We start from the raw sequence: 15,404 nt of genomic DNA on the forward strand, positions 1-15,404 counted from the left end.
TTAGCAATTTCATAATTTAGTGGTTTCTGCATATCAGAGCTATTTGAAATCTATCCTAAAAGGGTATATAATATTCAAGGTGCACATTGGGTCATTCAGAATAACTTCACACACACCCGCTACTGTGTATTTTCAAGTCTAATTCTGTCACTAAACCCATACCTGTCACCCAGCGCCTAAATACTAGGCCTCAAATTTATATCCTGCTAAATCTCTCGTTACCGCTGTCCTGTTGTAGCTGGGAAAGTTATTTAGTGTCCGTCAAAGCACATTTTTTCTTCTGGGTTGAATACAATTCCCAATTTAGCAATTTCATAATTTAGTGGTTTCTGCTATATCAGAGCTATTTGAAATCTATCCCTAAAAGGGTAGATAATATTGCAAGGTGCACATAGGGTCATTCAGAATAACTTCACACACACCCGCTACTGTGTATTTCAAGTCTAATTCTGTCACTAAACCCATACCTGTCACCCAGCGCCTAAATACTAGGCCTCAAATTTATATCCTGCTAAATCTCTCGTTACCGCTGTCCTGTTGTAGCTGGGAAAGTTATTTAGTGTCCGTCAAAGCACATTTTTGTTCTGGGTTGAAGTACAATTCCCAATTTAGCAATTTCATAATTTAGTGGTTTCTGCTATATCAGAGCTATTTGAAATCTATCCCTAAAAGGGTAGATCATATTGCAAGGTGCACATTGGGTCATTCAGAATAACTTCACACACACCCGCTACTGTGTATTTCCAAGTCTAATTCTGTCACTAAACCCATACCTGTCACCCAGCGCCTAAATACTAGGCCTCAAATTTATATCCTGCTAAATCTCTCGTTACCGCTGTACTGTTGTAGCTGGGAAAGTATTTAGTGTCCGTCAAAGCACATTTTTTGTTCTGGGTTGAAGTACAATTCCCAATTTAGCAATTTCATAATTTAGTGGTTTCTGCTATATCAGAGCTATTTGAAATCTATCCCTAAAAGGGTATATAATATTCAAGGTGCACATTGGGTCATTCAGAATAACTTCACACACACACCCGCTACTGTGTATTTCAAGTCTAATTCTGTCACTAAACCCATACCTGTCACCCAGCGCCTAAATACTAGGCCTCAAATTTATATCCTGCTAATCTCTCGTTACCGCTGTACTGTTGTTGCTGGGCAAGATATTTAGTGTCCGTCAAAGCACATTTTTTGTTCTGGGTTGAAGTACAATTCCCAATTTAGCAATTTCATAATTTAGTGGTTTCTGCTATATCAGAGCTATTTGAAATCTATCCCTAAAAGGGTATATAATATTCAAGGTGCACATTGGGTCATTCAGAATAACTTCACACACACCCGCTACTGTGTATTTCCAAGTCTAATTCTGTCACTAAACCCATACCTGTCACCCGCGCCTAAATACTAGGCCTCAAATTTATATCCCGCTAAATCTCTCCTTACCGCTGTACTGTTGTTGCTGGGAAAGATATTTAGTGTCCGTCAAAGCACATTTCTTGTTCTGGGTTGAAATACAATTCCCAATTTAGCAATTTCATAATTTAGTGGTTTCTGCTATATCAGAGCTATTTGAAATCTATCCCTAAAAGGGTATATAATATTCAAGGTGCACATTGGGTCATTCAGAATAACTTCACACACACCCGCTACTGTGTATTTCCAAGTCTAATTCTGTCACTAAACCCATACCTGTCACCCAGCGCCTAAATACTAGGCCTCAAATTTATATCCTGCTAAATCTCTCGTTACCGCTGTACTGTTGTGCTGGGCAAGATATTTAGTGTCCGTCAAAGCACATTTTTTTGTTCTGGGTTGAAATACAATTCCCAATTTAGCAATTTCATAATTTAGTGGTTTCTGCTATATCAGAGCTATTTGAAATCTATCCCTAAAAGGGTATATAATATTCAAGGTGCACATAGGGTCATTCAGAATAACTTCACACACACCCGCTACTGTGCATTTCCAAATCTAATTCTGTCACTAAACCCATACCTGTCACCCAGCGCCTAAATACTAGGCCTCAAATTTATATCCCGCTAAATCTCTCGTTACCGCTGTCCTGTTGTGGCTGGGAAAGTTATTTAGTGTCCGTCAAAGCACATTTTTTGTTCTGGGTTGAAATACAATTCCCAATTTAGCAATTTCATAATTTAGTCGTTTCTGCTATAATCAGAGCTATTTGAAATCTATCCCTAAAAGGGTAGATCATATTGAAGGTGCACATAGGGTCATTCAGAATAACTTCACACACACGCTTCTGTGCATTTCCAAGTCTAATTCTGTCACTAAATCCATACCGGTCACCCAGCGCCTAAATACTAGGCCTCAAATTTATATCCCGCTGAATTTGAATACAATACATTGGGCCAAATAATATATTTGTTGTTGTGGTGAACCATAACAACTGAGAAAAACATCTAGTAAGGGACGCGGACGTGGACATGGTCGTGGTGGTGTTAGTGGACCCTCTGGTGCTGGGAGAGGACGTGGCCGTTCTGCCACATCCACACGTCCTAGTGTACCAACTACCTCAGGTCCCAGTAGCCGCCAGAATTTACAGCGATATATGGTGGGGCCCAATGCCGTTCTAAGGATGGTAAGGCCTGAGCAGGTACAGGCATTAGTCAATTGGGTGGCCGACAGTGGATCCAGCACGTTCACATTATCTCCCACCCAGTCTTCTGCAGAAAGCGCACAGATGGCGCCTGAAAACCAACCCCATCAGTCTGTCACATCACCCCCATGCATACCAGGGAAACTGTCTCAGCCTCAAGTTATGCAGCAGTCTCTTATGCTGTTTGAAGACTCCGCTGGCAGGCTTTCCCAAGGGCATCCACCTAGCCCTTCCCCAGCGGTGAAAGACATAGAATGCACTGACGCACAACCACTTATGTTTCCTGATGATGAGGACATGGGAATACCACCTCAGCATGTCTCTGATGATGACGAAACACAGGTGCCAACTGCTGCGTCTTTCTGCAGTGTGCAGACTGAACAGGAGGTCAGGGATCAAGACTGGGTGGAAGACGATGCAGGGGACGATGAGGTCCTAGACCCCACATGGAATGAAGGTCGTGCCACTGACTTTCACAGTTCGGAGGAAGAGGCAGTGGTGAGACCGAGCCAACAGCGTAGCAAAAGAGGGAGCAGTGGGCAAAAGCAGAACACCCGCCGCCAAGAGACTCCGCCTGCTACTGACCGCCGCCATCTGGGACCGAGCACCCCAAAGGCAGCTTCAAGGAGTTCCCTGGCATGGCACTTCTTCAAACAATGTGCTGACGACAAGACCCGAGTGGTTTGCACGCTGTGCCATCAGAGCCTGAAGCGAGGCATTAACGTTCTGAACCTGAGCACAACCTGCATGACCAGGCACCTGCATGCAAAGCATGAACTGCAGTGGAGTAAACACCTTAAAACCAAGGAAGTCACTCAGGCTCCCCCTGCTACCTCTTCTGCTGCTGCCGCCTCGGCCTATTCTGCTGCTGCCGCCTCGGCCTCTTCCTCCGCCTCTGGAGGAACGTTGGCACCTGCCGCCCAGCAAACAGGGGATGTACCACCAACACCACCACCACCACCTCCGTCACCAAGCGTCTCAACCATGTCACACGCCAGCGTTCAGCTCTCCATCTCACAAACATTTGATAGAAAGCGTAAATTCCCACCTAGCCACCCTCGATCCCTGGCCCTGAATGCCAGCATTTCTAAACTACTGGCCTATGAAATGCTGTCATTTAGGCTGGTGGACACAGACAGCTTCAAACAGCTCATGTCGCTTGCTGTCCCACAGTATGTTGTTCCCAGCCGGCACTACTTCTCCAAGAGAGCCGTGCCTTCCCTGCACAACCAAGTATCCGATAAAATCAAGTGTGCACTGCGCAACGCCATCTGTAGCAAGGTCCACCTAACCACAGATACGTGGACCAGTAAGCACGGCCAGGGACGCTATATCTCCCTAACTGCACACTGGGTAAATGTAGTGGCAGCTGGGCCCCAGGCGGAGAGCTGTTTGGCGCACGTCCTTCCGCCGCCAAGGATCGCAGGGCAACATTCTTTGCCTCCTGTTGCCACCTCCTCCTTCTCGGCTTCCTCCTCCTCTTCTTCCACCTGCTCATCCAGTCAGCCACACACCTTCACCACCAACTTCAGCACAGCCCGGGGTAAACGTCAGCAGGCCATTCTGAAACTCATATGTTTGGGGGACAGGCCCCACACCGCACAGGAGTTGTGGCGGGGTATTGAACAACAGACCGACGAGTGGTTGCTGCCGGTGAGCCTCAAGCCCGGCCTGGTGGTGTGTGATAATGGGCGAAATCTCGTTGCAGCTCTGGGACTAGCCAATTTGACGCACATCCCTTGCTTGGCGCATGTGCTGAATTTGGTGGTGCAGAAGTTTCATTCACAACTACCCCGACATGTCAGAGCTGCTGCATAAAGTGCGGGCCGTCTGTTCGCGCTTCCGGCGTTCACATCCTGCCGCTGCTCGCCTGTCTGCGCTACAGCGTAACTTCGGCCTTCCCGCTCACCGCCTCATATGCGACGTGCCCACCAGGTGGAACTCCACCTTGCACATGCTGGACAGACTGTGCGAGCAGCAGCAGGCCATAGTGGAGTTTCAGCTGCAGCACGCACGGGTCAGTCGCACTACAGAACAGCACCACTTCACCACCAATGACTGGGCCTCCATGCGAGACCTGTGTGCCCTGTTGCGCTGTTTCGAGTACTCCACCAACATGGCCAGTGGCGATGACACCGTTATCAGCGTTACAATACCACTTCTATGTCTCCTTGAGAAAACACTTAGGGCGATGATGGAAGAGGAGGTGGCCCAGGAGGAGGAGGAGGAGGAGGAGGAAGAGGGGTCATTTTTAGCACTTTCAGGCCAGTCTCTTCGAAGTGACTCAGAGGGTGGTTTTTGGCAACAGCAGAGGCCAGGTACAAATGTGGCCAGCCAGGGCCCACTACTGGAGGACGAGGAGGACGAGGATGAGGAGGAGGTGGAGGAGGATGAGGATGAAGCATGGTCACAGCGGGGTGGCACCCAACGCAGCTCGGGTCCATCACTGGTGCGTGGCTGGGGGGAAAGGCAGGACGATGACGATACGCCTCCCACAGAGGACAGCTTGTCCTTACCCCTGGGCAGCCTGGCACACATGAGCGACTACATGCTGCAGTGCCTGCGCAACGACAGCAGAGTTGCCCACATTTTAACCTGTGCGGACTACTGGGTTGCCACCCTGCTGGATCCACGCTACAAAGACAATGTGCCCACCTTACTTCCTGCACTGGAGCGTGATAGGAAGATGCGCGAGTACAAGCGCACGTTGGTAGACGCGCTACTGAGAGCATTCCCAAATGTCACAGGGGAACAAGTGGAAGCCCAAGGCCAAGGCAGAGGAGGAGCAAGAGGTCGCCAAGGCAGCTGTGTCACGGCCAGCTCCTCTGAGGGCAGGGTTAGCATGGCAGAGATGTGGAAAACTTTTGTCAACACGCCACAGCTAACTGCACCACCACCTGATACGCAACGTGTTAGCAGGAGGCAACATTTCACTAACATGGTGGAACAGTACGTGTGCACACCCCTCCACGTACTGACTGATGGTTCGGCCCCATTCAACTTCTGGGTCTCTAAATTGTCCACGTGGCCAGAGCTAGCCTTTTATGCCTTGGAGGTGCTGGCCTGCCCGGCAGCCAGCGTTTTGTCTGAACGTGTATTCAGCACGGCAGGGGGCGTCATTACAGACAAACGCAGCCGCCTGTCTACAGCCAATGTGGACAAGCTGACGTTCATAAAAATGAACCAGGCATGGATCCCACAGGACCTGTCCGTCCCTTGTCCAGATTAGACATTAACTACCTCCCCATAACCATATATTATTGGACTCCAGGGCACTTCCTCATTCAATCCTATTTTTATTTTCATTTTACCATTATATTGCAAGGCTACCCAAAGTTGAATGAACCTCTCCTCTGCCTGTGTGCTAGGCCTAAATATATGCCAATGGATTGTTGCAGTGGTGGCTGACGTGAAGCCTCATTCTCTGCTATGACATGCAGACTGATTCTCTGGTGACATGAAGCCAGATTGTCTGTTACGGGACCTCTCTCCTCTGCCTGGGTGCTGGGCCTGAATTTATGACAATGGACTGTTGCAGTGGTGGGTGACGTGAAGCCTGATTCTCTGCTATGACATGCAGACTGATTCTCTGGTGACATGAAGCCAGATCCTCTGTTACGGGACCTCTCTCCTCTGCCTGGGTGCTGGGCCTAAATTTATGAAAATGGACTGTTGCAGTGGTGGGTGACGTGAAGCCTCATTCTCTGCTATGACATGCAGACTGATTCTCTGCTGACATGAAGCCAGATCGTCTGTTACGGGACCTCTCTCCTCTGCCTGGGTGCTGGGCCTAAATTTATGAAAATGGACTCTTACAGTGGTGGGTGACGTGAAGCCTGATTCTCTGCTATGACATGAAGACTGATTCTCTGCTGACATGAAGCCAGATCCTCTGTTACGGGACCTCTCTCCTCTGCCTGGGTGCTGGGCCTAAATATCTGACAATGGACTGTTGCATTGGTGGCTGACGTGAAGCCTGATTCTCTGCTATGATATGAAGACTGATTCTCTGCTGACATGAAGCCAGATTGTCTGTTACGGGACCTCTCTCCTCTGCCTGTGTGCTAGGCCTAAATATATGCCAATGGATTGTTGCAGTGGTGGCTGACGTGAAGCCTGATTCTCTGCTATGACATGCAGACTGATTCTCTGGTGACATGAAGCCAGATCCTCTGTTACGGGACCTCTCTCCTCTGCCTGGGTGCTGGGCCTAAATATATGAAAATGGACTGTTGCAGTGGTGGGTGACGTGAAGCCTGATTCTCTGCTATGACATGCAGACTGATTCTCTGGTGACATGAAGCCAGATCCTCTGTTACGGGACCTCTCTCCTCTGCCTGGGTGCTGGGCCTAAATTTATGAAAATGGACTGTTGCAGTGGTGGGTGACGTGAAGCCTCATTCTCTGCTATGACATGCAGACTGATTCTCTGCTGACATGAAGCCAGATTGTCTGTTACGGGACCTCTCTCCTCTGCCTGTGTGCTAGGCCTAAATATATGCCAATGGATTGTTGCAGTGGTGGCTGACGTGAAGCCTGATTCTCTGCTATGACATGCAGACTGATTCTCTGGTGACATGAAGCCAGATCCTCTGTTACGGGACCTCTCTCCTCTGCCTGGGTGCTGGGCCTAAATATCTGACAATGGACTGTTGCATTGGTGGCTGACGTGAAGCCTGATTCTCTGCTATGATATGAAGACTGATTCTCTGCTGACATGAAGCCAGATTGTCTGTTACGGGACCTCTCTCCTCTGCCTGTGTGCTAGGCCTAAATATATGCCAATGGATTGTTGCAGTGGTGGCTGACGTGAAGCCTGATTCTCTGCTATGACATGCAGACTGATTCTCTGGTGACATGAAGCCAGATCCTCTGTTACGGGACCTCTCTCCTCTGCCTGGGTGCTGGGCCTAAATTTATGAAAATGGACTGTTGCAGTGGTGGGTGACGTGAAGCCTGATTCTCTGCTATGACATGCAGACTGATTCTCTGGTGACATGAAGCCAGATCCTCTGTTACGGGACCTCTCTCCTCTGCCTGGGTGCTGGGCCTAAATTTATGAAAATGGACTGTTGCAGTGGTGGGTGACGTGAAGCCTCATTCTCTGCTATGACATGCAGACTGATTCTCTGCTGACATGAAGCCAGATTGTCTGTTACGGGACCTCTCTCCTCTGCCTGGGTGCTGGGCCTGAATTTATGACAATGGACTGTTGCAGTGGTGGCTGACGTGAAGCCTGATTCTCTGCTATGATATGAAGACTGATTCTCTGCTGACATGAAGCCAGATTGTCTGTTACGGGACCTCTCTCCTCTGCCTGGGTGCCGGGGCCTAAATATCTGAGAATGGACTGTTCCAGTGGTGGGTAACGGGAAGCCAGATTCTCTGCTATGATATGAAGACTGATTCTCTGCTGACATGAAGCCAGATTGTCTGTTACGGGACCTCTCTCCTCTGCCTGGGTGCTGGGCCTAAATTTATGAAAATGGACTATTACAGTGGTGGGTGACGTGAAGCCTGATTCTCTGCTATGACATGAAGACTGATTCTCTGCTGACATGAAGCCAGATTGTCTGTTACGGGACCTCTCTCCTCTGCCTGGGTGCCGGGGCCTAAATATCTGAGAATGGACTGTTCCAGTGGTGGGTGACGGGAAGCCAGATTCTCTGCTATGGAACCTCTCTCCAATTGATTTTGGTTAATTTTTATTTATTTAATTTTTATTTTAATTAATTTCCCTATCCACATTTGTTTGCAGGGGATTTACCTACATGTTGCTGCCTTTTGCAGCCCTCTAGCCCTTTCCTGGGCTGTTTTACAGCCGTTTTAGTGCCGAAAAGTTCGGGTCCCCATTGACTTCAATGGGGTTCGGGTTCGGGACGAAGTTCGGATCGGGTTCGGATCCCGAACCCGAACATTTCCGGGATGTTCGGCCGAACTTCTCGAACCCGAACATCCAGGTGTTCGCTCAACTCTACAGATAAGCACTTGATATGAGAACCAGACTGACATAAACCTAGAGGTGTCAATATTATTATTATTATGTTTATTATTTATTATTAAAGCTACATTCATTACATAGCGCTGTACATATGAAAAGGGGTATACATACATAATACAGACAATTGCACTAAGCATGAACAAGACGAGTTACAAACTGGTACAGAAGGAGAGAGGGCCCTGCCCGTGAGGGCTTACAATCAACATGTATGGGAGAAGGACACAGTAGGTGAGGGTAAAGATGGTCATGGTGGTATAGAGGCAGCAGGGTCACTGGTTGTAGGCTTGTCTGAAGAGGTGGGTTTTCAGGTTTCTTTTGAAGGATTCCACTGTAGGTGAGAGTCTGATATGTTGGGGTAGCTAGTTCCAGAGTGTGGGGGATGCAAGGGAGAAATTTTGGAGGCGATTGTAGGAAGAGGTGATAAGAAGAGAGGAGAGAAGAAGGTCCTGTGAGGATCGGAGATTGCGTGTAGGGATGTATCAGGAAAGTAGCTCAGAGATGTAGGCAGGAGACAGGTTGTGGAGGACCTTGTATGTATTTGTTAGTGTTTTAAACTGAATTCACTGGGCAATGGGGAGCCAGTGAAGGGATTGACAGGGAGGAGAGGCAGAGGAGTAACAGGGTGAGAGGTGGATTAGTTGGGCAGCAGAGTTGAGAATAGATTGGAGGGGTGCAAGAGTGCTAGATGGAAGGCCACAGAGGAGGATGTTGCAGTAGTCTAGGCAGGAGATGATGAGGGCATGTACAAGAATTTTCGCAAGGTTGAGGAAAGCGAGGATGCAGGAGATGTTTTTAAGTTGGAAGCGGCAGGTGGTGAAAAGAGCTTGGATGTGCGGTTGGAAGGAGAGGGCAGAATCCAAGGTCACTCCAAGGCAGCGGACTTGGTTGACTGAGGAGAGTGTGCAGCCATTGATCGTGATCGATAGGTCTGTTGGGAGGATGTGGGAAAGATGGGGAAAAGATGATGAATTCTGTTTTATCAATGATAAGTTTTAGAAAGTGAGAGAAGGAGGAGGATATGGAAGATAGGCATTGTGGGATTTTGGATAGTAAGGTGGTGATGTCTGGACAAGAGAGGTAGATTTGTGTGTCATTAGCATAAAAGTGATACTGAAAGCCATGGGACTCTATGAGCTGTCCCAGGCCGAAAGTGTAGATAGAGAAGAGCAGGGGTCCTAGGACAGAGCCTTGCGGGACACCAACAGAGAGGGAATGAGATTAGAAGGTGGTGTAAGAGTGGTAGATGCTAAATGTCCGCTCTGTGAGGTATGATGTGATCCAGGAGAGGGCCAGGTTAGTGATGCAAAGAGATGAGAGAGTTTGCAACAGAAGGGAGTGATCGACAGTGTCAAAGGCAGAGGACAGGTCAAGGAGAAGGAGGACAGAGTAATGTATTTTGGTTTTAGCTGTTAGTAGGTCATTGGTGACTTTGGTGATGGCAGTCTCAGTTGAGTGGCGGGGTCGGAAGCCAGATTGTAGATGGACAAAGAGGGAGCAGGAGGAGAGATGAGAGGACAGTTCAGAATGGACATGATGCTCAAGTAGGTCAAGAGGCATATGGAAGAAGTGATATGGGGCGATAACTGGACAAAGAAGATGGGTCAAGTGAAGGCTTTTTGAGGATGGGTGAAATCGTAGCATGTTTAAAACCAGAGGGGAAGACACCAGAGGTTAGTGATAGGTTGAAGAGATAAATTAGGGTGTAATGACCGGCGTCACACAAAGGGAGGGAAAAGGGAAGGCCCTGCCCAAGGGAAAGGGAAAGGTGGTGACCCCTGACTCACCTTGCGGCTGGCACCTGACTGCCCTGACGTCCCTAGACGGGTTCCTCACCCGTACGCCGATCACGTGCCTAAACCCTGGCTTTCCCTTAGATGAGCCCTAGGTAGTGAACGGGGCGGTGGGATCACTAGTCCGCACCACTGACACTAAGAGGAAAACACCAAGGAGAGGACAGACAATACAGACAAACATATAATCCCAGGTGGGCGACAAGATCCGGAGGGTAACGTTCTGGAACAACAACCAGGGAACGCAGCAACACAGCTCCAGTGGGTCAGTATAGAAGTCCAGGCAGGAAGCTCTATATCTGGCAACCAGAGAAGTGGGAGAGGGGAATATAAGGAGGTTGGGAGTGCTGGACAAGGAACAGCTGAGGAGAAGGAGCTACGGATCCCTGAGTGAGCCAAAAAGGGTTGCAAAGCAAACCCAGAAAGCTACCATAAAGAAACAGCCCTATCTTTCTACATAGAGCGCACAGCCAACCGCTGCGACTTCCTGACCCCGGGTATAACGGAGTCAGGCGTGGTTCTTGACACCCTCGTGACATAAGGCTGGGATAAACACTGTGGTGAAGTTAGGGATGAGGTGGGATGGGATTTGGTCAAGTGCACAGGTGGTGAGATGTGATCTGGAGAGTAGAGTGGAGAGTTTTTCTTCTGTAATGGTGGAGAAGCAGGTTTTGGGAGAAAAGAACTGAGCAGTTGTGTAGAGGGTCTGTGGGGACTGTGCACTGAAGCTTTCTCTGATGTTGACTATCTTTTGTTTGAAGTATGTGGCAAAGTCCTCAGCTGAGATGAGAGGAGAGGGTGGGGGCGCTGGGGGACCGAGAAGGGAGTTAAAAGTGTTAAAAAGTTGTTTAGGGTGGTGGGACAGGGAAAATATGAGAGATGAGAAGTAGTCCTGTTTTGCATCAGCGAGTGAGGATTTGAAAATGAGGAGGGATTGCTTGTATGTGGTGAAGTGATCCTTAGAGTGGGATTTTTTCCATCGCCACTCAGCAGCCCTGAAAGCTTGTCTGTTTTTTTTTTTGTCAGGTTAGTGAGCCAGGGTTGTCTGTTGATTTTTCGGGTTTTGTTGTGTGTGAGGGGGCAACAATGTCCAGAGCTGTACTTATCGTGGTGTTATATAGGGTGGTGGCAGTATCTGGGTCTTGGAGGGAACAAATGGTAGAGAGTGGCAGAAGAAAGCAAGCCAAAGTCGAGATGTTTAAAAGGGTTCTGCACTTTCATTTAACTGATGATCTATCCTCCGACACCCAGTGTCTCCGCCGATCAGCTGTTTGAGAAGGCAACGGCGCTCCAGCAGCGCCGCAGCCTTCTCACTGTTTACCACCGGGCCGCCCGCCCACTGACGTCATGACTAGTATCAACTAGCGTGGGCGTGGCTAAGCTCCATTCAAGTGAACAGAGCTTAGCCCCGCCCACGCTAGTTGATACTAGTCGTGACATCAGTGGGCGCGCGGCCCGGCGGTAAACAGTGAGAAGGCCGCGGCGCTGCCGATCAGAATCTGATGATCTATCCAGGGGATAGATCATCAGTTAAATGAAAGTGCAGAACCCCTTTAAGGTTCCTGTGGGGGTGTGTTAGTGTGTGGACCGGGGGAATAGGACCTGGTCTCATTGCTGCGGATCAGTGCTGTGTCGCCACTGCCACAAACAACATTAAATCAGTGGGCCGTGAAAGACATTTACTGTACCTGCTTGTAACAGCTGCTCCAGTCGTTCATCATGGTGTACACCTTTCTGTACAGCGAGAACAGCAAGTAGTAGCCCCACATTCTCCGTCAAATGACAGTACAGGGCAGGGATAGGTTTTTGGGATAATTAATGGTTGCTAGGTATCTTCCAGCAAGGCAGGGGAAGAGTGAGAAAGGCACGTGTCCTGGGTGCAGAGGGTCTAGGGCATGCCCATGCAGTTCATTTACACGGTGAAGAAGCCGTCCACTCCCTGCTTCACCGCTCATCTGTAGCGCTCCCTAGCATTCCTAGGCTGTATGGGAGAAGCAGTGCAGGCCCAGGAATCAGCTTCCTCCTACACAGCCCAGCAGCGCGATGTGTGTGTGACCACATCTGCTGCTGCTGGGGAATGCCGGGTGTGCCCGATCATCAGTGAAACAGATGAGTATTCAGTGTTTTTATTTATTTATTAATGGAGCTGGTAGAGGGCACTACTGAAAAGGGCAGCTTGTTGGCATTACTGCTGTGAGGGGGGCACAAGGTGGGCATAACCAGTGTGATGGGGGCACAAGGTGCACATTATTTCAGTGACGGGGCGTAAGGTAGGCATTACTACAGTGATGGGGCACACTGTGGGCATTACTACAGTGAGGGGGCACAATGTGGGTATTTTTACTGTGAGGGGAAAAATGTAGGCATAGCTACTGTGAGGGGTTCAGGTGCAGTTCACTGCCAGGTCCAGGCATGCGCACTGTGATGACCACTGTAGACATCCGCATCTCTCACAGCAGTGCGCATGCACCAGCTAATGCGTTCTACTAGGGATAGCTGACACTGGGCCTAGCGGTAAACTGCAAATGCGTGGGATCTCGGCCACTCAACAAGATGACGCAAGGATTATAGGGCGGGCCAGACAAGGTGTTAGGGGGGATTTATGCATTGCAGAAGGCAGAGGGGCCTGGGCACTTACTGCCCAAACAGTGCCCCCTGGCACTTGCAAACCCTAATTTGAATATCATTAAAACCACGTGTTTGCTGCTTATGAAGATCAGAAGAAAAGAACAAAGGTACAGTTTATTTTGTGCTACAGCATTATGTAAGCAGCGCAGAAGGTGAAATTCTGGTGACAGACTTCCTTTAAACTGAATTGGCTGCTGCTGGTGCTGAGTGGAGAGCGACCTGCTGGTCATAGACCTGGGCTATAGGCATCTGCTCAGAAAAAGCTTCAGCAAGCTGGGTACAGAGGGTATCCTGGTAATAAAACAATTTTGCCTCCCTTTTAGTCCAGATGGGTGTTCTTAGTGACATAAGAAAGACCAATATGCGCAGATACTCTCAAGGATATGGTCAGCACCTTCTGCAAGCCACAATTTTTGGCACCACTGAATTTATCACATGAGATATGCAGAGAGTATGTGTTATTTCCCACAAATGAAGCACAGCCACAGGTTTCTTGCCATTGTCGCTGTCCATCTTGCCCAGTTGTAGTTGGCGGGTAGACATCCAGCTGTAAATTTGTTGCTTGAAGCAAATTATCAACCTGTCCTTTATGTGGTTTCTCTCGCCCAGGGATCATCATCGGTTCTAAGACAGCATGGCAACGCTTCAGTTTACACATATGAAGGGAGGGAGGAGAAGTGGAAGCAACTCTCTGTCCTATTTCTGTTGGGGATGGGAGGAAGTTCATTGAGATTGATGTAGAGGGAGGAGGTAGACAAGCACCTGGTGTGGAAATCAGACCGGCACAAACAATGAAGATGTAAATAGGACCTGTCCTCATTTCTGTGGCATGCCAAACATTGACCAAGTGGGCCGTGAAAGACAAGAACTGTCCCTGGCTATAACAGCTGTTCTATTTGTCTGTGGATGGCAATGTCGTTCCACACTGTGATATTTACTAGTAGTGTCTCCACCATGTTCTCCACCATGTGAAAATACAAAGCACAGATTACTTTTCTGGAGTTATAATGGAAGACAAGACAATGTTTTTGAAGAAAAAAATTCTCAATTGGACAGTAGAGCTTGCAGGTGGTGATGATTTCATATATACAAGCATACTGAAGTAAATGGATTTTTTGGAAGACAAGACCAATTTATCAGTTTTGGTGAAGACAAGGAACTCACAGACCATATTTTGCTATATCCACATGTGATTGCGTGAGCTAGGCTCAGGATTCGTTGTCTTGGACTTTCGTGCAGCAAATCTGCAACATTTAACATGAGTAGCAAAGTGAATTAACTTTTATCACATGGCAGAAAAAATCTATAGCTGAAACCGATCTATTATTTTTCTGCAAAGTTAATGTTGCAAAACAAAAATAACGGATCACAAACTATTATAATACATGCATTACCTACTATTAAATATCACAGTAAGGGTGGGTTCACACTAGCGTTAGGGATTCCGTTATGGCTTTCCGTTATAACATGGTTATAACGGATAACTCTAGGACCAGACTAGGGCAAGGTTAATTAATCACTTTATTTACAGATGCCTAAGTAGGCAAATAAACCTATCTTATATGGTTATAACGGAAAATAAGAGAATCCATAAGACGGAAGGAAAGATCCGTTCTTCTGCCCATAGACTTGTATCATGACGGAATGCAAAACGGAAGCCTTTAAAAGGCATTCCGTTTGCTTTCCGTCCTAATAGCAAACGCCCTAATAGCAAACGGAATGCATTTTAAAGGCTCACGTTTTGCATTCTGTCTGGGTATTCTGTTATTTTCCGTTATATCCATGTTATAACAGAAAGCCATAACAGAATCCCTAATGCTAGTGTGAACCCACCCTAAACAGTATTTGGCATCCTTGTAATTATAAACTGTTCAATTCAGTGGACACATTATTTATGGTGATCGTTAAAAAAATATAAATAGAAATAGTGCAATTTTTTTCCCTTTATTTGCCCCTAGGGGTACTTTCACACTTGCGGCAGGACGGATCCGACAGGCTGTTCACCATGCACGGCGAAAGCCGCCGGACTAAAAAGCCTGACATGCAGTAATTTTAGTCCGGCGGCCTTTCGACGTGCACCGCCGGAGCTCCGCCCCGTCCCCATTATAGTCAATGGGGACGGAGCGGCAGTCCGACGGCACGGCGAAATAGCCGCAGGACGGATCCGACATGGTGAACAGCCTTTTGGATCCGTCCTGCCGCAAGTGTGAAAGTACCCTAATAAAAGTTGACTTAAATTAAAGTCTTACTAATTTTACTCGAAAACCAGCCAATGAAAGACGAAGGTGCAGAGTGCTCTGAGCAGTGCTTCTGCCCCTTCATACATTCGAAAAGGTTTAGCTACTCTTTGAGGAATTTCAAGAAACAT

The sequence above is a fragment of the Bufo gargarizans genome, chromosome 3 (assembly GCF_014858855.1).
Source record: "Bufo gargarizans isolate SCDJY-AF-19 chromosome 3, ASM1485885v1, whole genome shotgun sequence".
Classification (NCBI taxonomy): Eukaryota; Metazoa; Chordata; class Amphibia; order Anura; family Bufonidae; genus Bufo; species Bufo gargarizans.